The sequence below is a fragment of the Gallus gallus genome, chromosome 9 (assembly GCF_016699485.2).
Source record: "Gallus gallus isolate bGalGal1 chromosome 9, bGalGal1.mat.broiler.GRCg7b, whole genome shotgun sequence".
In the NCBI taxonomy this organism is placed as follows: domain Eukaryota; kingdom Metazoa; phylum Chordata; class Aves; order Galliformes; family Phasianidae; genus Gallus; species Gallus gallus.
This window is the reverse complement of record NC_052540.1, coordinates 20,519,804-20,539,871: the sequence shown is the minus strand read 5'-3', so window position 1 is coordinate 20,539,871 and position 20,068 is coordinate 20,519,804. Positions and strand designations below refer to the sequence as shown.

The window sequence follows — 20,068 nt, the reverse complement described above, 5'->3', positions numbered from 1 at the left end:
AAAATATAAATATATATATAAATATATATATATATATAAATACAAACAATTAAGCTAGGTTTTCCTCACCATACATATTGCTCATTGGGATGGGAAACTTGGGACAAGGCATTTGCAGTGCCTTTAAAAGACCACTCAGAGGATCACACACAGCTAGCACATGAATTTATATTCACTGTATTATTAGTATGCACCTTCCTGATGCATTCTCACAGTAGGAATAAAATCAGAGAAGACTATAACATCAGACATAGAATATTTCATCTCCCTTTTATGTCAGCTGTTTTGCCATATATTATTTCATTTTTATTCTTTGTCCATAACACTTCATTCACTTCATCACAATGCATAGAGAGTGAAAACTCTGTTTTTACCTGATTCAGTAAGAGAATGCGTATATAGTTGCTCTTTATAAGCAAGTAGATTGCCCACAAAATGTTTGTTTCTGTGTAAGTTCATGTTCAATTATTGCAAAATTAACCCATCTAAAGACACAGCCTATACTATCCCATTTCTTTCAGTCCCTTCACATTAAGCAGAAAGCATTTTTACTGGCATATGCTGGTCATTCCATTTCTTATGGACAACATAAAATGAAATACCTTAACCTGAGAAGAAAAGGCCACTAGCATTTATCTCCTATACATTAGCATACTGATCATTTTAAAAAATAGCCAAAAGAAGCTCACGAACACATAAAAGGAAGAAAATAGCAATGAGTTAAGGACTAGCCTTGTCTCTACCATACTTCTTTTAAAGAACTGATGCTGAAAGAGTCTGACTAACCTGACAGGAAGTCCTTTTCACACATAGTAGGACCTGTGAATGGATTAAAGACTTTTTTTTTTGCAAGAGAGGGAAGGGTGGAGGGGAAAAGTATCTATCTAGGCAAGTACTACAGCAATAAGATTAAAGTATCCTCCCTTCCTGCAAGACAAAAATAAACAACCAAGGAGAAAAAGCAATAAAATGACTTCTGTCCCCAGCTAGTAAGCTTTATTAGCTCTTCAGGAGAGTTTTTTTAAAGGTTAAAAAAAATATTCTGAGCTACAAAGCAAATATTTTTCAAGCTTTTTACACTGATATTTCCACTTTCATCTGGACACCCAATGGAACAGGATTGAAGGGATTAAGGCTTGATTGAGGAAAACACTTTGGTACACCTTTACAAGCAACAAGTGTAAAGGCCCACTGCATTTAACCAGTCCCATGTCCCTACATGACACATGCATAGAAGTACTATTGACTTAAATACATTAGAACAGTGATAGCAACATCTGAATTAGTTTAGATGCTGTCCCTCATGGTTTTACTGTTCTTCAGAAGCCTTCTCATTTATTCTCTCACGGCAGAGAATTATTAGCTGGCTGAATCATACCTGTGTCATTTTCATAGAGGGTAAGCCATTTCTCTACTACCATACAGGCTAAAACTTCTACCTGTGCCATCCACATTGAAATCACTTCTTGTGCCCAATACTAACCTCAGAGAGAAACGTGAGAACACTCTTTAGTTCAAGGAAAATCTCCTCAGAAAACCAGTTTTTCTGTAACTGAAATTGTTATTTTAGTGCTTGAATAAAGAATTTATTCATTGTGTTTCTCTCCACATAAAAACCACTTTCAGTTTTGCTATTTGCATCAGAAATTTTGGCTTATGTTCACGTTCATACTAATGCAATGAATGTGCATTTGTACAGTAAAAAATTTTTATTTTAAATTCATTTATATTTTGCCTTTCAGCTCATGAGAACAATTAGTTGGTAATTTTCAAAAAGCTTGAGCTTTTTACTCAGGTATTTATATATATATACTTTTTTTTTGTTTGTTAGTTTCTTGGGTAAATTCTAGGCTAAAATTGAGGTAACCGTATCTCTTTAATCATACATATAATAATAATAGGTTGTCACAGTATTAAAATGCACGCAATAAAATCATACTTGATGGAAGATAATTTTCTCATACAGATGACTGGCTATGACTGGATAATTTATAATCATAAAGACAAAACTCAAACAAGCAAAGCTTGATCATCAAATAGCGGAGTGGGAAATGGAAATTGCACATCATTTTGTAACAAGCTGACAGGAAAATGTTAGTCCCTTTATTGACTTTCATTTACGTTTGTCTACAAACAAAAAACGGGCAAGGAGAATCCAGTGCTTAGTAAATGACATCCTACAATTCTTTTACTTAATAGCAACTCCAGAAAAAAAAAAAAGGAAAAAAACATATTTGAATCAAATTTTTGTAATTTTATCAGAGCAAGAACAACCTTGAAAAGAAAATACTCCATCAGTAACAATCCTTAAACTCTGTGTGTAGTAGGTGTATCCCATGCATGCATTGATGCTAACTGCATTCTTCCTTGATGCTCAACACAAAACAATTCCATGCTAACATTACCAAGATCCATCTAAACCATTGTTTATTGTAAACCATTAAACTGAATGAAAGGAAGAAAACAGTCTCGTGTGCTACATATCTAGGAAGGACACCAGCATGTATTACTATTTCTATGGCCAAGGACAGTGGGATACAAACAGCACTGTTTATCATTTGGCTTCTTCTTTGCTGTCATTAAGATTATATTCCATTCAAAAGAACTCATTAGTCAAATGGATGACAAGAAAAACACACAACTGCTCTTACACAATTTTTTCATGGAGGAATGTCAAATAGACCTAAGCCTACTTTTACTATTTTACTGATTTTGCCAACCATCTTAATCTGAGCAAATAATTTGATTGAATCAAACCAATATGCAGAAAATAACTACAAATAGAAGATTAGTATTAAATACTAAAGATTATAAATGGATGTTACTTAAACTGAATCTGCCTGTATACAGCCTGGAAACTTGTAATTGCAAGTTGCAATGACCAAACATCCATTTCCTTTGAAAGATATAGTAGCAGTATACACAACTACTTATAGACCACATTGCTTAGTTTAGTAAAACTAAGAGAGAAAAAAAATCTGAAAATTAACCACTGGTTCAGAGCAAGTGAAATCCATCTGCTTCATTACCGCTCAAGCAGCAGATAAAAAATGAAAGCATTTAGTAAATCTAAAAGGAGCCACAGGGCAATTGATGTAATTGCTTCATGAATCTGCCCTAATTGTTTTTTAGTAGTAAAACTGCATAATTAAATTTGTACTTGGCCTCCAAATAGTATCTCAATCAGAAAAGAAATAAAAACAAAAACTTGTTTTCTTTGAAGTTTTCTTCCAGTAAAAAAAGAGGTTTCTTAACTCTTCATAGGCTAGAGGTAAATGTGACATTTGTAAAAACCTCATGCTTGGAAAGGAAAGAAGAGAATGCAAGACATGAGATGAACAGCATGTAAAAACCAAGCCAAAACGTTCTGTGAAGGGTGGAAAACGAGCTTAAATCTTTCTAAATGACCATACAATTTTCTGAGCCTTCACAAGCATATGAAAATATGTTTAATATTAATAGATACTGCCCTTCTGCTGCCATTTTTCACATGGAAATAAAATGTAACTGTATTATGTGGAAGGTTCAACTTTCTACTGTCATACCGCCACCGTTCCCTTCTGATGTTGTCATGGGCCAACATCATAAAATAGGAGTGGTTTTAAACCCTGACTTCTTTTGTTCAGTTAATGAATCTGCACAGATAATTATAAAATGAAGGAAATAAAGTTTAACTACAACTATCAAAAGGTGATTTCAGTATATGTGCTATGACCATTCATATGTAGGAGGTTATTGTTTGTGCTGTCTACAAAAAAAAAGCATACCAGCATGGTGACAGCTAAAATTTACTGGGACAGCTACTTTAGCAACTAAGTGAGTTATCTGAGAGGAGGATGCGTAAAAGTGCTGCAAGTCTTTTCACCCCAGGCAGATGAATATCCAGCATAAATTTTCACATAAATCAGATAGAAACAATTGTGTCGCCTGTGGGCATCACTTCTGCCAGTGCACGAGAGTCTGCCAATTTTTGGCACTTATCTGAGATCAATAACTTTCATCTGCCTTTCAGCAGAACAGATTGCATCCACATTTCCTCCATTACTGGGAGTGGCAGCTATCAAAAGCATAAAAAGACCATACTGATCAGCCCAGTCTCTGTAGATCCTACACAGGATAGAATTGAAAGAGAACAGAATGTATTGTTTAATAAAAGAATAACAGTCTGAAAAATATATATATATTTCATATAATCCTGCTAATACCAGAGAAGAAGCTTTATAGATTTGCCTCCAAGTGTTGAAAGGAAATAATGTGAAGGTTACATCAAATCACTTTTTACTCAGAACTATGAAAACTTTCTCCTTTTTTTCTTTGTATTTTATTTCTTACCATTGCCACATCATTTGTTTTTACCTCAACAGGACTGTACAACCGCTCTGGTTTGTAAAAACTAAAGTCCTTGCTTGATTCTTACAGAAGCAAAAAGTTTCCTAGCTATTTTATTCAGGAGCTGAACCACAGATACTACATTTCCACTGTCTGCTTCGATTCCAGTTCCCAGCTGAACCAAAGGAATGTCAATGAGAGAAGTGCATTCCCACACATGACCATGAGATAAAATGGCACCCACAGTTCTCAGTGCAGGGCTCTGTACGCCCGAGAAACACACGCATCCTCCCTGGGCATCCAGGCATGCAAAATGATTCACAAATAAAGAAAAATAAAGCACTTCAAGTGGTGTGTAATTGTCATAAAAAGGACTGAACAATGGTAAGCCGCTTGTTCATTAATTGCTCTATTCATCAACATTTTTCACATATGGACACATCCCCAATACACTGCCTTTCTTCTGCCAGATGTATGACTCACAATAAAAAACAGATTTATACAGCAGCAGAAATGAGTAAAGAAAAGGTATTTTTCAAGTGAAAGATCCTTAAGTAAAGGTATATTTTCATGAAAGATTCAGGATCAAAGGGTTCCATTTTCTTCTTGCATTTCGGGAGCCATACAAGGCTCCAACCACCAGAAAAATCTAACTATGTGAACATCGTTTGTTAAAAGAATAGTCTTCTCCAGGGTTCTCGAGTCTAACCAAATAACTTACTCTCTCATTTCTTTAATACGTTTATCAGTACAATAATCATAATAGCATACATCCATGCAAGTTAAAGTCAAAAAGTATCATAATCCACCTCTATAATTTCTGTGCAGTATGAGCCATGGAATCTCACACCTTTACATTTGAGTCCATTGATTGCCAAAGCATATTTCTAAGGAGGCTTTCCGACGTGTGAACACTTCACTAGTAACTTTTGTAATGCTTAAACTGGCATTTTCACTTACCATTTTTTCTGTACTAATTGTGCTTTAACTGATTGGAATTCAGATCCTTGTGATCCCGATGAGTGCTATACAATCAAAACATATGTACTTATGTTAAATATTCCTTTAGGCACCGGATTTTATAGCACTCAAGCTAGAATAGATTGCCTTTCATTCCAAATATATGTAGCAAACCTCTAAGCTGGTATTTTAAGGTTGACTTAAGAGGTGAATTAAGGTTTTAAACTATCCTACACAAAATACACTTAATTAATCATTGGCTTTTTCTTTTGTATTTGGTTACTTGTGCAGTCTACTACCTAAAAAATAATTCTGATCTACCTGGGGAAAATAAACGTTATGCTTGAGCCAGACAGAGACGTAGAACAGTAAGAATTTGTGTGCAAATCACTTGAAGGTCATGAGTGCATAAAATGAAATCATGAATAATAAAGTCTACTCCTTGCTTAAGCAGGGATACCTCTTTATCTAAACTCCTGCCCTATTTGTCCTCCCTGGTAGAATATTTTACCTGTAATTGTAAAACAAAGCTCTGCCGTGCTTAAATTTGGTGATTCCAAGTTGTACTAGTATAGTCAGGAACAGGAGGGAAGGGTGGCTGCAAATGGAAAGAGCGTTAGTGTACAGAAGTGGATGTTCAGTATGGTTGTGAAAGAACATGCTTGAAGTTATGGACCGTCTTTGGTCCTGTGTTTCCACTAGCCTACCTGCTATCTGGACAAGAGCTGCGTGGGCCAAGATGGCCAGTCTTCCAAATGTTACTCTGTTCTGTTAAGAGAAGAGAGAAATTTTCATCTGAGAGAGAAGAACGGTCAAGATAAACGTTCAAGGTAAATTATTCAAGTTAGTTATGGTCACATTTTCCAACCCAGATGAGTTGCAGGGCAAAGCATCTACACAGCAAAGTCCAGGTAAAACTGAAGCTGATAATGAAGAAGAATGTAGAAGACTGCCATATTTCCCACTAGTAATAAAGGCTCATCTACTATTTCCACCCCATTTAAGCATCCCACATGGCGCTTGCATAAAATACTCGAAATTCCAGCTGTCATACTAACATAAGAATATGACCAGAGGCGGATTTAAAAGACAATTACAGTTTCAAGTTTAAAAAACTTCATATTAGACATAACAGTGTACTTTCATTTGCAAATGGTGAAGAGCAAGAGATAAGGACATACACTCTGAAGCTGGCGAACACTTACTATGAAAGCAATTGTAAACTTCACATGAAACCTCATATACACTAATTAGACTCGGTGCCCTTAACATCAACAGACTTCAAGTTCAGTCAGAGACCATCAATAATCTTAAGCCCAGTTTACCATCATGATCTGAGGGATCACGGTACAACACATCTAGAAGCTTTTTAAAATGGAGTTATATGAAGTAAAATAAGATGTGAATTCAATGATCAGTAAATAACTAATGTAAAATTCTGAATTTAATTTTATAACTATGAACATATGCATTCTTTCTTTTGATTTCACAGTTCATTTTCGATCTGATTAATTCTGAGAAAAATAATTAGTTGGAGCTAACTATATCTCTTTAATTACTGGTAGGTATACATCTGAATTAATATCAAGAGTTTTTTTGTACAAATTGAAATATTAAGTCCATCTGTCTCATCTTGTTGAATTCGCATTTAAAAAACAGTTCTTCTATGTGGGGCAAATTTTAATGACATCTTGAACAATTTTTGGTCAGAAAAATAAAAGGAAAATTAAAAAAAGAATAAAAAAGGTCAGGAAGGAAAGCTGGACATTGATTATTGTTCCACATGTAATCATACCAAATATAATTCAACACCTTTAAATTTTACAACAACAACAACAACAAAAGAAAAGCATGGAACTCTCCCCATTACTTTAGGTTTGCAGGCATCAAGTAGGAACCAGGAAGGCTGAATGAAGCAGACACAGTGAATTGCTTATGAAGCGAACTTACTGTCAGAACACTTCAAGGATAGTGAAGAACAAAGCTTCAAATGGTCATCCATTGGCATAAAGACCCAGTAATACCAGAACAGAGATGGGAAACACTACAGTAGGTCTCACCATTCCCGAACTGATTATTCCATGTAGGTCTCTGAACTCAGCACCTGATGCTCATCTCATCTTTCCAGACTTCTTTGTTCCTAAGCCCACCTCCAGTGAAGTAATATTGCACATATATTTATCAGTTTGGAAGCACAGTTTCTAACTGTGTGGCAATAGTGTAAACAACTCTGCTTTATGGCACATTGTTTTGAAAGTGCGTATGATTATGTTGTGTGTATTTGTGAGTTGATACTTAAAAAACATGTCTCAAGATATAATAAATAATCCATTTCAAAATAACTGCATATATGAGGTATATCAGATTATACATTTCTTTCTAGTTAATGACATAGCAAATTAGAATTTGGGTCCCTACATCTCTAGCGTTCAATTAAACTAGATGTTTGAAAAACAGATATTGAAGTCATTTTACTCAAGCAACATTCAAAAGCATTTTCCAAATAAATGAGAAGACAATTTATCTAAGATGCTGTGTACTGCATACTAAACTTTTTCTCTTTGTTTACCACTAGGATCTTCAAAATATTTTGCCTATGGGGTAAATCTTCACTATATCAAATAACTGGAAGCCTACAACGTCACATTCTGTTAATGCTGAGAGAGGAGTACAGTTGATGCTATTCTTGAGTTTCACAGTTCAACACATCCATTGTCATTATAGAATGATGATGATAAAAGCATGATAATATTTTTGACTAGCTATGCATGTTTTGCATTTTATACTGTGATCACTTCTACATAGCTAAAGCCACGGCATACAATATTTTTTTTTAAGTATCTTTAAGTATTGATGCAGCTATAATAAGCTCGTGTTCAGAAGAATATAAATAAAAGATATGCCCTCTCTCAATATAAAGTTCAATACGTTGTTTTTGTTTTTTAATCTTTGCCTCTGGTTACATAACATATGTTTCTGTGGGAATCAATCTGCCACCTTTCCTTTGAATTAATAAGCAACTCAATTGCATGTGAAATGTTACACCACATTAGCATGACGGTATGATCAATAAGTGACCAATTTAGTCAACATTTAGAGAGACTTTGAAGAACATAAGGTCATGCCTGATGAGAATACAATAGAATAGTGTCACCACACAATTGCAGTGATGATAATTAGAATACTGCTTTTACTTCAGCACAAATCTTAAACAACTCTGATATGCTAGTTATACATTAGCCTAATAGTAAGCAACACAAGTTTAAAGTACTGCTGTTCTTTCTTTGGAAAATAAAATTTAACTTCTTCCCAAAGAAACTAATGACTCTTTCCTCATTTCTCAAGACGTTCATGTATGACAGGCAATACTAAAGAATACTTCCACTAATTTGAACATTCACTATTTTATCAATAAGGAATATAAATTACACATTGATTTGCCATTTTGTAAACCTAAATTATATTCAAAGCAAATACTATGCAAGAAGTAGGATAAGGAATGTACTCTTTTCAAGTCCAGTATTCTAGAAGATAAGCATATTTACTTCTATAATGTTTTTGATGTTATGGAAATTCTTATGTGAAATTAAGATTCAGCATTTTGTGGAGTCAGCGAGCATAGTGAGAAGGTAATGGAAAGTGCAGAATCCCATGGATTTTTCATGCCTCAGTCAATATTATCAGCATTTCTGCTCTTTCAGCTGCCTACTATCAGAACTGTAAGTAGAATGCGCCTGAAGAGCTCAGTCATTTCTCCTATATGTGGGTGAAAAGAGAATAAAGCCGTAAGATCTCATTTTTATGAAGGCCCAGCTCCCAGTATTTCATATACAGGAAACCCACAGGTGATTGGAAATGGTGAATTTTCAGACAAATATATTTTACCATGGAATAGAACAAGTACTGAGTCTGTACATATCTGACAAACTGAGGGAGAGCCACAAAGATGAGAAAGTAAATTGAAGTTCTTAATTATCGGTGGTGGTTTATGGACAAGTGAGGGAGGTGGTACTGCCAGCAAAACATGGAGTACTGGAGTAGATGATGATGTTTGCCAAGGGCTGTGAACTTGGAGCAGAAGTGTGGAGTAATACTGTTTTTCTCCTGAAACAGGAAGCATATCATTATAGTAACTGCATATTCAGGTCTAATCTCCTTCCTACCACTCAGCCCACCTGCTGAACCAGCACTCACAATTGAACCAAGAACAAAGAAGTTCAACTCTTAGTAGAGGAATGGAGTTTTAACGTGTTCCCATGAATGTCACTGCTTGTGATTTCTTTAGATCAGAGTAGCTAATTCTAGCACAGCAAAGGTCCAGTTTGGAATAACAGAACTTATTTTAGGAAACCATCTTCAAGAACTGAAGGCACTGCGTTATAAAGAGAACTGTTACAGCTATAAAACTGATCAGATGGGAAGCCTACAGTTTGCAGTTTTTCCCCCTTTTTTCTTTTATCTAGTGCACTAAACTAAGCAAAAAAAGGCTGAAAGTGCATTATGAGCCAAAATAAACAGATCAATATGTAATCCAGATATTATTTCATATTTAGAAAGCTACTGCATCCGCATAATTGCAACTACAGTAGCTTTGTAGTTTCTTACTATAAATAAAAACTATCAAAAGTTACCTTGTTTATTTTACTTGCAGAGGTAGTGTTCATTGCTTTCATATAGACTCTGATTTTTCTCACTGTAGGAAGCATGTGTTTTGGTTCCTAACTAGCTCAAACACCTGCAGGAAAAGAAAAATAGCTCTTTTATCTCACGCAATCCTGTTTGTAGCTAGATTAAATTTAGGTTTTTAGATTTATAAAAATGCATTTGATGCAGACTTAGCAAATTCATAAAACAGAACACGCAATGTATTAAACTGGGATCCAAAAAAAAGTCTAGTTCCAATTTCAAGTAAAGGAGAGCATGATCTATGACCCTCTTGGAGCACTGCAGAATAGCTGTCAGAGAGAAAGGCCACTGAGGCCACCAATGCTGGTAGCAAGGCTGCCGATGAGCCTTTAAGTTGCCAGATATGTTGTCAGCACAGTGGGTGCAGGGTTTGGTCCTGGCTTACCATCCTGCTCTATGATAAGACGTGACAACAGAACAAATCAAACAACTGCCAGACTCTCTTTGATGCACTGAATTCTCTGTACTTCACTGGCTGGCCTCTCTGGATTTATTTCAATTTGGTATGGATACTAAATAAGGTGAGAAACCTTAAAGTCTTACCTTAAATTTAAATTTATTATTCCAATCATAGCAAAACCAGTACTATATCTTCTGTTCTGAGTCCTCCTGCATTAGTTGATATAGAGATAATGCTTTTGATACGATCTGATATATTTTAAATTCTCAGGTAATATAGAAACTAAATTAAATATTTATGAGTTCCCAGTGAAAAATGAGAAAGGCTAGGCAGAGTTCTACAGAGAAGTATCATTGATTTTATACTGATGACAGCAACAGTAGCATACATTTTTCCTTATACCAGTGTTTGTGCTTCAAGTTATAGTCCCAATATTATTTCCATTATAGATGTCAATCAATATTTAGGGATTTAATCTTTCTCTAATTAAAGTCCTTGGTAGTGACATTTTTATTACATTAATTCCAGTGCAACAAAAATGGGATCTGTCTTACAGAAATAACAAATGCCTCCATACTGAAAATTATTCCATTGCTTCCCACTTCAACAGCACACTTTAATTTTCTATTTATAGCGTCAATTACATTTTCTGAGTCTGAGAACAGATTTCTGTAAGCTGGTCTTTGTCTTTCATTGCTAATCATTTTCTCAAGGCTGCCATGCGACTATTAAGAACCAGAGAGAACAGTGTACATGGAAACATTAAGAAAACTAATCAAATTCAATGTTCTGACAAGAAGTGGATGAAGCTGGAAGACAGCCGTCAATAGATATTTACTTGCACTGGATTGTAGAAATGATGTTTAGAACATGGCTTTTTTCCCAGTGTTCTCAGGACTAAAACATTCTTTCTTCAAAGCGGTTGTCATTTTTTACAGAAGGAGTCGAGAAAGACAAGACATTGGCACTGCATGGACCAAGCCTCAAACCATCATTAGCACTAGCTCAGACACTTTGTACTTAACTAATACCACATTAAACATTCATACAGTACAACTGATTTGTACATCCATAATAGTTAAGAAAGTTAGATTAGAAAACCTGCTTTAAAATGTCACACTTGAATATATTTACCTAGGCAGTTTTCATTTATTTTTCTGGTTTTATAGAACACATACTGGTGGTGGTGAGGTGCTGGAACAGGCTGCCCAGAGAGGCCGTGGATGCCCAATCCTTGGAGGTGTTCAAGGCCAGGTTGGATGTGGCGCTGGGCAGCCTGATCCATTACACAATCCACCAGTTGGCAACACTACCTGTGGCAAAGGGGTTGGAACACGATGGTCTTGAGGTCCCTCCCAACCCAAGCCATTCTATGATTCTATGATACTGAATTCCTTGGACAGAAAAAAAATGAACATAATAATTCAATAAATTTCCATTACAATTCTGCACATAAGTCAGTAAAACGTTTAACAAGTGAGATAAGTAGTAGGTGTTGAACTTTCTGTAGCAAAGCCTCTACTGAAACATTCACTAGCGCTGTGAAGGTTGGAGACTGAGAATGTAAACACTTCAGTACTCAGAGTTAAACTGAAGCAGGCTGAAACACAAACTGAGACTGTCACACACACACTTGATCAAAAAGCTGAATTTCTTGTTTCCACAAGAAGTTGAAATGGAAAAAGCAATGAAGCTTCCATGAAAAGAAGGCTCTGCAACAGTTAAACTATGGAATAAAAAAAACAAATGTCGTGCACGTAGCACAGACATTAAAAGAGGGGAGAAGGTACCCATACAGAGTAAAAACCCACAAAACTAGAAATTAATTGCCTAGTTTTTGAAGCAGAAGGATGACATGATAACACTAATAATATTCTAATTTCCCAGTATATAAATGAAGCTGAAATGTGAAAAGGCATTCAAGACAGATACAAGCTAGTGATATACTTGACTCCTTCTGTATGGCACTTACTTGCTTTGCTACCATGTCTACTATCATTTCACTTTCTCCTCATCGCCTGTCATGAAAAAAAAGGATATATCAGAGTTGTAACTTTGAGGCTGCAAAGAGCAGTTAACTTACAGTTGGAAATAATAGATAAAAAAAATACTAGAATCACAGAATTATAGAACGGCCTGGGTTGAAAAGGACCGTAATGGTTATCTAGTTTCAACTCCCCTGCTGTGGGCAAGGTCACCAAACACCAGACCAGGCTGCCCTGTTTTGAAAACCACTTGTCTTTTAATTCAAGTGAATAGAATTCTATCTGAAAATAAAATTATCATATATTTTAACTTGTTAATTCATTATTTATTCGTCATGCATGTAGCAAAGCATAAAAATTCACTAACGGGAATGTTATTAATGACAATATTTTATAAGCATCAATTAAAATGTCACGTAGTAAAGTTGAAATCCATATTCTCTCTCCCTTCCAGAAAGAGACAAATGATTTTGATGGTTTCCTCCTATATAAATATGATGTTAATGAGAGTCCCTATACAGAGAGATTGTATTTTAGGTAACAGAAAGTTGAGTTGGTCATATTTTCATCAGCTACATCATGTGTATATACATATATAAATATATATATATATGTATAGGTATATATACACACACACAGGTATACACATATACCTATGTATACATACGTATATGTATACATATAGTATGTATGCATACTATCTATAGCCAATATAAGCTTACTGGTAAGGAGATGATATGGCTTTAAAGGGTATGGTAAGAAAATAGGTTTAAAATCATCCACCAAATATCCAGATTATATCATCGTTAAGTGTACTGTAAATACAAGCTATTCTATACAATATTTCTTTTGACAAAGGAAGAATAGACATATCACAGACGTTTGTCCATTGTGAGTCCTGGCAGATGCGTCACCCTCTTATGCTTCATGGAATGACATGCCCTCCCTGCCTCTCAACTGCACTAAGTGGCACAGAAATGGAAAATAACCATCATTTGTCAGTGCAAAACACATCCTTCTCTCCTTCATCTTCCACTCCTGAAAGACCAGGTTATCTCTGCCCTTACTGTCATCCACCTTATAGACATCTATTTTTCTTTTTGTTATCTTTACACCTTCTTTTACTCTACTAACGTTTTCTTACTATTAAATTTTACTGCTAGTTAACAATGGATTCTGTCCCATTTCATAGCCTGAATTAGTAAATCTACAAGCCAAAAAAAAAAAAAAAAAAAGAGAGAGAGACCCTATTTGCTTTTATCCTTATATGTTTTGATATAACACTGGCACGTCAGTGATGTATTCTTTCTGTCTAGCATTGGTTTAAAAATCTGTGAGACTGAGACAGAAGTATATCTGTATAGGGACCTTTAACATGTATTATGCATTACTCTTAAATCCACCAACACGCAGCAGCAGAATGAAATCCTTCTGTTGGAGTGAGATTTGTAAATGTTAAATGTGCGATTCATTTGCAGAAACCCAGCTCAGGCCGTCACAGAATCAATGAAATGAAAAGCTTTTCCAAATTAAATATTCACTAATTCTCTGTTCAGGCTACACATTTTAATTATGAATCTAATGAACTGTAAATGTGACATCAGAATTCTTCTCTAATACCAAAATTTGGATTTAATTAAAAAAATAAAATTACACTGAGCAGATACATATAATGATTATAGTGCAATTAAAATATGTAATCAAGCTTGCATAAGATTAATAAGCTTAGGATATATTTAAAAAATGTTCTCTTTGTAACACCCTGTGCTAGAAAACTGGCTGAGAAACTGCACTATGAACTTTGTTTCTAACAATTCTGCTGCTGCGCTTTGACTGATGTTCCACCAACAAATCAGATCATAGTTTGTACTTCTAATTGCAGCCACTGTAACAGTATCTTTACGCAGTCTTTCCATTCCATCTCAAGAGTGTCCTCCTAGCCTCGCCTTTTTCCTATTTAATATCTCCTGCACAACCTCTTCAGAAATAATTGGTAGTTTGAAATGAGCTGAACTTATGCTGCAAGGGGAGATTCTGGAGCACAGATATCGTGGGTGGGATTTCCACGCCCAGTCTGTGGAGACAGCACATAACCTGGGTGAGTGGAAATCACAACTTCGTCTTTGCCTTCGACTTCAAACCATTGAAATGGTTTACAAAAGGTAGCACTCAAGCTACATTTAAGAAATGTCCTTCATTCCATTCACATTCCACTTCTCTAATTTTTATACCAGATTAGAATATCTGTCACATACTTCCATAAGAGGCCAGATTTCTTCTTGTACTTTGGCTTTGGGGATATCTGCCTTCCTCTCCTGATTATTTCATCTGACTGTTTTAGCAATGCAAAGATCAGGCTGTGACAGCCAGGGCAATAAATAGCATGGAATTAAAAACCATAAAATGGCTTATTTGTTACAGTGAAAAAAAAAATACCCGATTAACTTGTACTCAAAATAATGGCTAATAAATAAACATTGCCTGAAGGACACAGAAAGAAGAGTGAAGAAACATCACCTAAAATCCTTAGAAAAGGAAGAACCAGTGTAAAAGGAATCGGTTCTAGAATTTGCATTCTCTAAACATAAGTCAGACACTGATGCATCTCTTAACATACTGCATATAATGTGGAAATCAAAGATCAATTGCTTTTTGCTTCTATTGTAATGCTAGCCCTAAGATCTTCTAAAACTGTGATGTAAGCTGTGCAGTGATTTCCATTTCTTTTTCCTGCAAAAGCTTCAAAAAACCCTTTGTGAACCAAGATGAATTACCACAGAGAACATAATTCTAAGAAGTTTTTCCAGTATTAGAATAATCCCAGCTGAAAGGGTGATAACAGCAATCTGGCAGTTGTAAACAAAACTGCAATGGAAAAAATGCTTATTTCACTCGTGACAATGGTAGAGCTGGATTTGAGGCTATACCTGGAGGTTGGATAGAGAAAAAAAAAGTGCATCCCAGGAGTGTTCCCAAGGCTGAGATGAGTGCTCATGTAGCACATGGTCTACTGAAGGCCCCTCTAATGCTGCAGCCGAAAAGGAGTCATTTCATTCTCAGCTTCTAACTGGGGCAGCCATTTCCTTCCACGGCTACCTGTTAAAATAGCGAAATGAATCTAAGTCAGGAAACACAAGGTGAGTGGTTTAGAAAAATGAAGAGGTAAAAGGCCAGTCTTTTATGCCCAGGGAATTAGCAGAAGCAAAATAAAACACTCCCATGTGTCAAGAAGTTCCATGCTCTCCACAACCCAAATTCTGCCCCTAGTTAGAGATGAATAACCCCACTGATTTCACTAAGTCATCACTGGCATAGCTGAGAGCAAAGTGTTTCCCTTTTCGCTTATGCTTGCTAGTGAAAAAATGACTTTAATATGTGATTGATTAAGGTGGATAGGGCACTTTTGGGGTAACTCTTTAAACGGTGGGAGATTACCGCAGACGGTTCTCTTCGCATGCAGGATAATAGGACTTTCTAGCACTTATTCGAAGCACTAACGAACCCTTTGATCTATTTAACCACTTAATCCAGAGAAAATGATTCTCGACCACTCAAGGAACAAGTTCCAAATGATTAACAGTCAACTGCAAAAGACTTGCTTTAACCTGATTTGCACTAGCGAAACCCGCCTTTAGCTTGGACAGTTTTTTCACATTCAAAAAATTAAATTCATTTTCATCCTAATTTCTTCAATTCTGGCTCGTCCCACTCAGTGGGTTTCGAGGAAAGTGAATCATTTCCCATCTCCTGAGTCGCACCGCCCGTACTCAGCAGGGGCTGCTGCTTGAGTCAGCCAAGACTCAAAGGAATAACACAGACCAATTTACTGAGAGCTTTCGAACAATTAATACACTACTTGGAAGTAAAATCGGCTAATTCGTTAATAACAATTAGCAAGCGTTATAGGTAAGAGTACCTTGATTCAGGAATTATTACTGTACTAAATGTTCTAAGATAATATTAAGCAATGGCTACTGCAAAGAGTGAAAGATTAGAAGAATGTAAAGAGAAAAGATAGAAAAAGGGGGAGAGACAGACAGACCTGCAGAGATACAAATACAACAAAGCAAAGCGGTTCACCTCTCATCCAGCGATGTCTTGGTGTCGGGGCTGCTGATCTTCGGTAAAGGCGGGTCGTCCAAGGTGTGATGGTCTGTTGGTGACAATGATGAACGCACATGTTCTTGGACTTACAGCGGTCAACAATCATAGAATCACCAAGGTTGGAAACCTCCAAGATCAAGCAGCCCAACCTTCACACTCCACCAATACTTCCCCGCTAAACCACCTCCCTCAGTACAACAACGTCTGCCGTTGGAGTTACAGCTCCCGGCTTCGGGGAGCCCAGCAGAAACTCTTTTGTTCCTGTCTTCCGGGCCTTGCAATTTTAAATCAGCAGAGAGAAGAGGAAGCAGGGAGACTCCAGCTCGTATCTTACCTTTGCAGGATGCAACTGAACCACTCCCTAACCTCCTGCATCAAGCTGAAAAAGTTTGCTCCCAGGCCAAGTCTTCAGCCAGAAAATATTCCTGGACCTTCCCATTCAAAAGCAAACAGCTTCTGGCTCTGTCTAAAGGAATGCCTTCAAATGTAAAACTGACCACTAACTGTTGCTAATTGCCTGCTGCTGCTTTCAGACAACACATTCCTTACCAGTCTCAGACGCTTTTTTTTCCTCACTAACCAGCTGCTCCATTTTTTTATAATAGAAAAAGTGACCTCAGTAGAGATTCAACTAGAAATTTAAACAACTAGGATCAACTCTGCCAAGTGGACTTTAAGAAAGTTATGCTTTTCTAATTTTATAAACGTATATTTCGTTTAATGTCCCAAAGCAAGTACAATTGAGGTTTTAGAAGTATAAAGCAACAAACCAGCAGTAGTAACTAGATAAAAGCTGGACTTGAGGAAGAAAAGTCCCACTTCTTGTTCCTAACAGAAGCAAATGTAATAAATGCAAACCCTGTCCAAAGCAGCAATGGCAGCGGCTGATGAAAAGTGAGAGCAGGGAGAAATCCCTTGAGACTGCAGTGTAGCAGGTACAAGTCTTTCTCACGTCTGGGGCTCAACTCAGTCACATTTTGCACTGCTAAGATCTGTAAAGTGATTCACGTTCCTTCAAGATTTAGCAAGGTTTCTCTAACTCAAACCTTTATGGAACATGACCTTTTTGGTACTTTCTACTTCTGCAATATGAGGGACATGTTTCTTTTTACGAGTCGCTGAAACTCCTGAAAACCAAACAGCATTTCCATCTCAGAGTAACCAGGCTTCAGGCTTTTCTTCCATACACCACCAGAAATTAAATAAATTTATCAAAATACTTGACTGGAAAAACAAAACGAACAGAACAGAAATGTATGCTGAAACGGGTACCTTCAGGTGAGTAAAATAGTCTATAATTTCATGTGCTCTTTAAGTATGGAAACAAATATGATTACTCTCTCCCCCCCAAATGTTGCCTTTCAATTTTTGGAAAGAAGCAGAAAAAACATCAGTGAAGGTTCTGTAGATTCCTGAGCTGATGAAATATGGACTGCTGTCTTCCACTATCAAAACTATAGGTAATTTATTGGGTGTTGTGCAAATACCAACAGGCCTGAGCCCCTCCCTTTTTTGGAGTAGAACACACTGGAAGTCATGAAAATGAATTTGGTGAAGGATGATATAATGTTCAGCAGTAGTGGAATGCTGAAGTACATCAGACTCCTATAGGAAGCTCTGGCACATTTCTAATAAGGTGTGGATGTAACTAGTAAGCATTGTAGAGACAAATCTACCAAGTTCAGTCATCCCTACTTGGCTTGACAAGGGCAAACTCAAACTTGGGTAACATCACTACGGTTGTGCAGTAGCACTGACATACGGCTGAAACAATGCAATATACTGAAACAATAAAATCTCTTACCTTAATCAGCAAGAGGAGGGACTCGAATGTGGGTCTTCCATCTTCCAGAACTGTGCCCCCAACATTAGCAAAAGTCCATTTGCTCCCACTAATCAACCGTGAGCAGACAAAACAGCCTACTTTGCACAGATGGGCAGCTTAATTCCTCTTCCATTGTGTTAGCAATACTCTCCATGATGTGGCAGCAGCTGTGATGAGAACGGTAGATGTCCCCAGTCTATGCTTCATTTAAGCTCATCGATTTCAAAGGCATTGCCCTATGTCGAGAGTGAAAAGTCCTTTTCTTCACTGAAGAGTGATCATCTGAAGCACTGTTGAATTTCAGTAATCTTTGGATTTGTTTCTTCTTTTATATATATATTCTATTTTCATCTCCCTTCTAACATCAAAACAGAGCTTGTTGACTTCTGGAGGTCATAGTAAGGTTTATTTGCCACGACTCTTTTCCTTTAAAAATGAATTTAGAAAATAATTAAAAGAAATTGCAGCACAAAAGAGTCAGGCTATTAAGACAGCGGAGAACACATTCCTGCTTTAGAACTCAGCCTGGCAGAGACATAACACTATGAAAGAGATTTCAAGGTAACTTGTCTCTTGCTAGAAGCATACCTAAAAGCACAAGGGAAAATTGATTCCTCCTGAGCTTTATCATACTATTTGGTCCCAAAGAGACTTGATCCCAAAATGAAGGTGCATTCAGCTAAGCAAAAGATAACAGAATAAGACCGTGGATGTATTAATTTAATGGTCCCATTACTGAGACTAAATTCCTTGACCACTCCTTCACCCTATGGAGAAAATAAGTTCACTGGTTGAAATCGCTTATTGTTTATTGCTCTTTTGTTTCTTCTTATCCTAACTGTATAATTTTGTCTGAATTTGGCGCAAGTTATTTGGAAGCTGTGAGTTACTTGTTTACCAACAAGACTGGTGTAGTCCTTATCTTAATTACATTTGCCTTTCGCTCATAAATTCTATGCAGATGTCAAGCTGCAGTGGCCATGAAAGAATAACCATTCCTTCTGTAAGATGCTGTAAGCACTTACCGTAATCTAAACACAGAGCTGCACATGCAGTCATGGACTAGATAGCTTCTTATGTCTAGGGAGTAAGCAAGTAAAAACAGTATACATTGTACTGGCGAGATTAAGAAAGTAATGCCCTGGAAGGACAGTGACAACGCATTTCAATTAGTTGCCCTGTAGATAGCTCCTCGCAGTCCTGGTTTAAACACAAGCAGTATTTTACCCTATCTTAAATAGAGGAAGCTATTATCACAGCTGGAAAAACTTCTAGTATATTTTCAAAATGGAAGTTTAGAAACCTCAGATTTCCTATTCATAGGAATTATTTTTCAATGAATTTCCGTAATGTAAATGCATCTATTGCATCATATCATCAGGATCCAGTACTGTTTCCCACATTCTGTTCAGCACCTGTGCCTGCTCTTTGTGAACCTATGACTAATTAAGATTCATCCACATGTAACTTATATTTTTAAGGCTCTCTCCAATACAACAACACTTCAAATCCAGTAAGTTGGTGACTCATACCTTCACCTCTGTTGCATCCTTTGACCTCTTGCCTTCTTGAGGTTTCGGGGCCTTGTATCTGAACCACCCACCAGAGAATTAGCCAACAAACAGCAACTGCAGGACAAGAAGATAATTATGTCAGTGCACTGCTCTTTGCTGTATTCTACACTCTGAGGTCAAAACTATTTGTATACTGAGAATAATTCCATTATTTGCCAGTGACTAGCAGCACAGCATTAGTATATGAATACCATATATCACTATC

At 36.5% G+C, this 20,068-nt stretch overlaps 1 long non-coding RNA gene across 7 annotated transcripts in view; it reads right to left on the bottom strand.

Moving 5' to 3' along the window:
- The window catches only part of LOC107054112, a 101,916-nt gene that overhangs the window by 32,538 nt on the left and 49,310 nt on the right, over window positions 1-20,068 (bottom strand). For 5 of the 7 annotated variants that reach the window (XR_006930961.1, XR_005862469.1, XR_005862470.1 and 2 more), the window contains 7 exons: window positions 19,822-19,917; window positions 18,269-18,715; window positions 16,441-16,513; window positions 15,288-15,456; window positions 9,921-10,024; window positions 5,997-6,057; window positions 5,801-5,887 (listed from right to left, as the gene is read on the bottom strand). This is a non-coding gene — a long non-coding RNA (uncharacterized LOC107054112). Of the gene's footprint in view, window positions 1-5,800; window positions 5,888-5,996; window positions 6,058-9,920; window positions 10,025-12,347; window positions 12,394-15,287; window positions 15,457-16,440; window positions 16,514-16,798; window positions 16,926-18,268; window positions 18,716-19,821; window positions 19,918-20,068 lie in introns of those variants that run through there. The other 2 variants (XR_005862471.1, XR_006930960.1) reach the window with 2 other exon arrangements.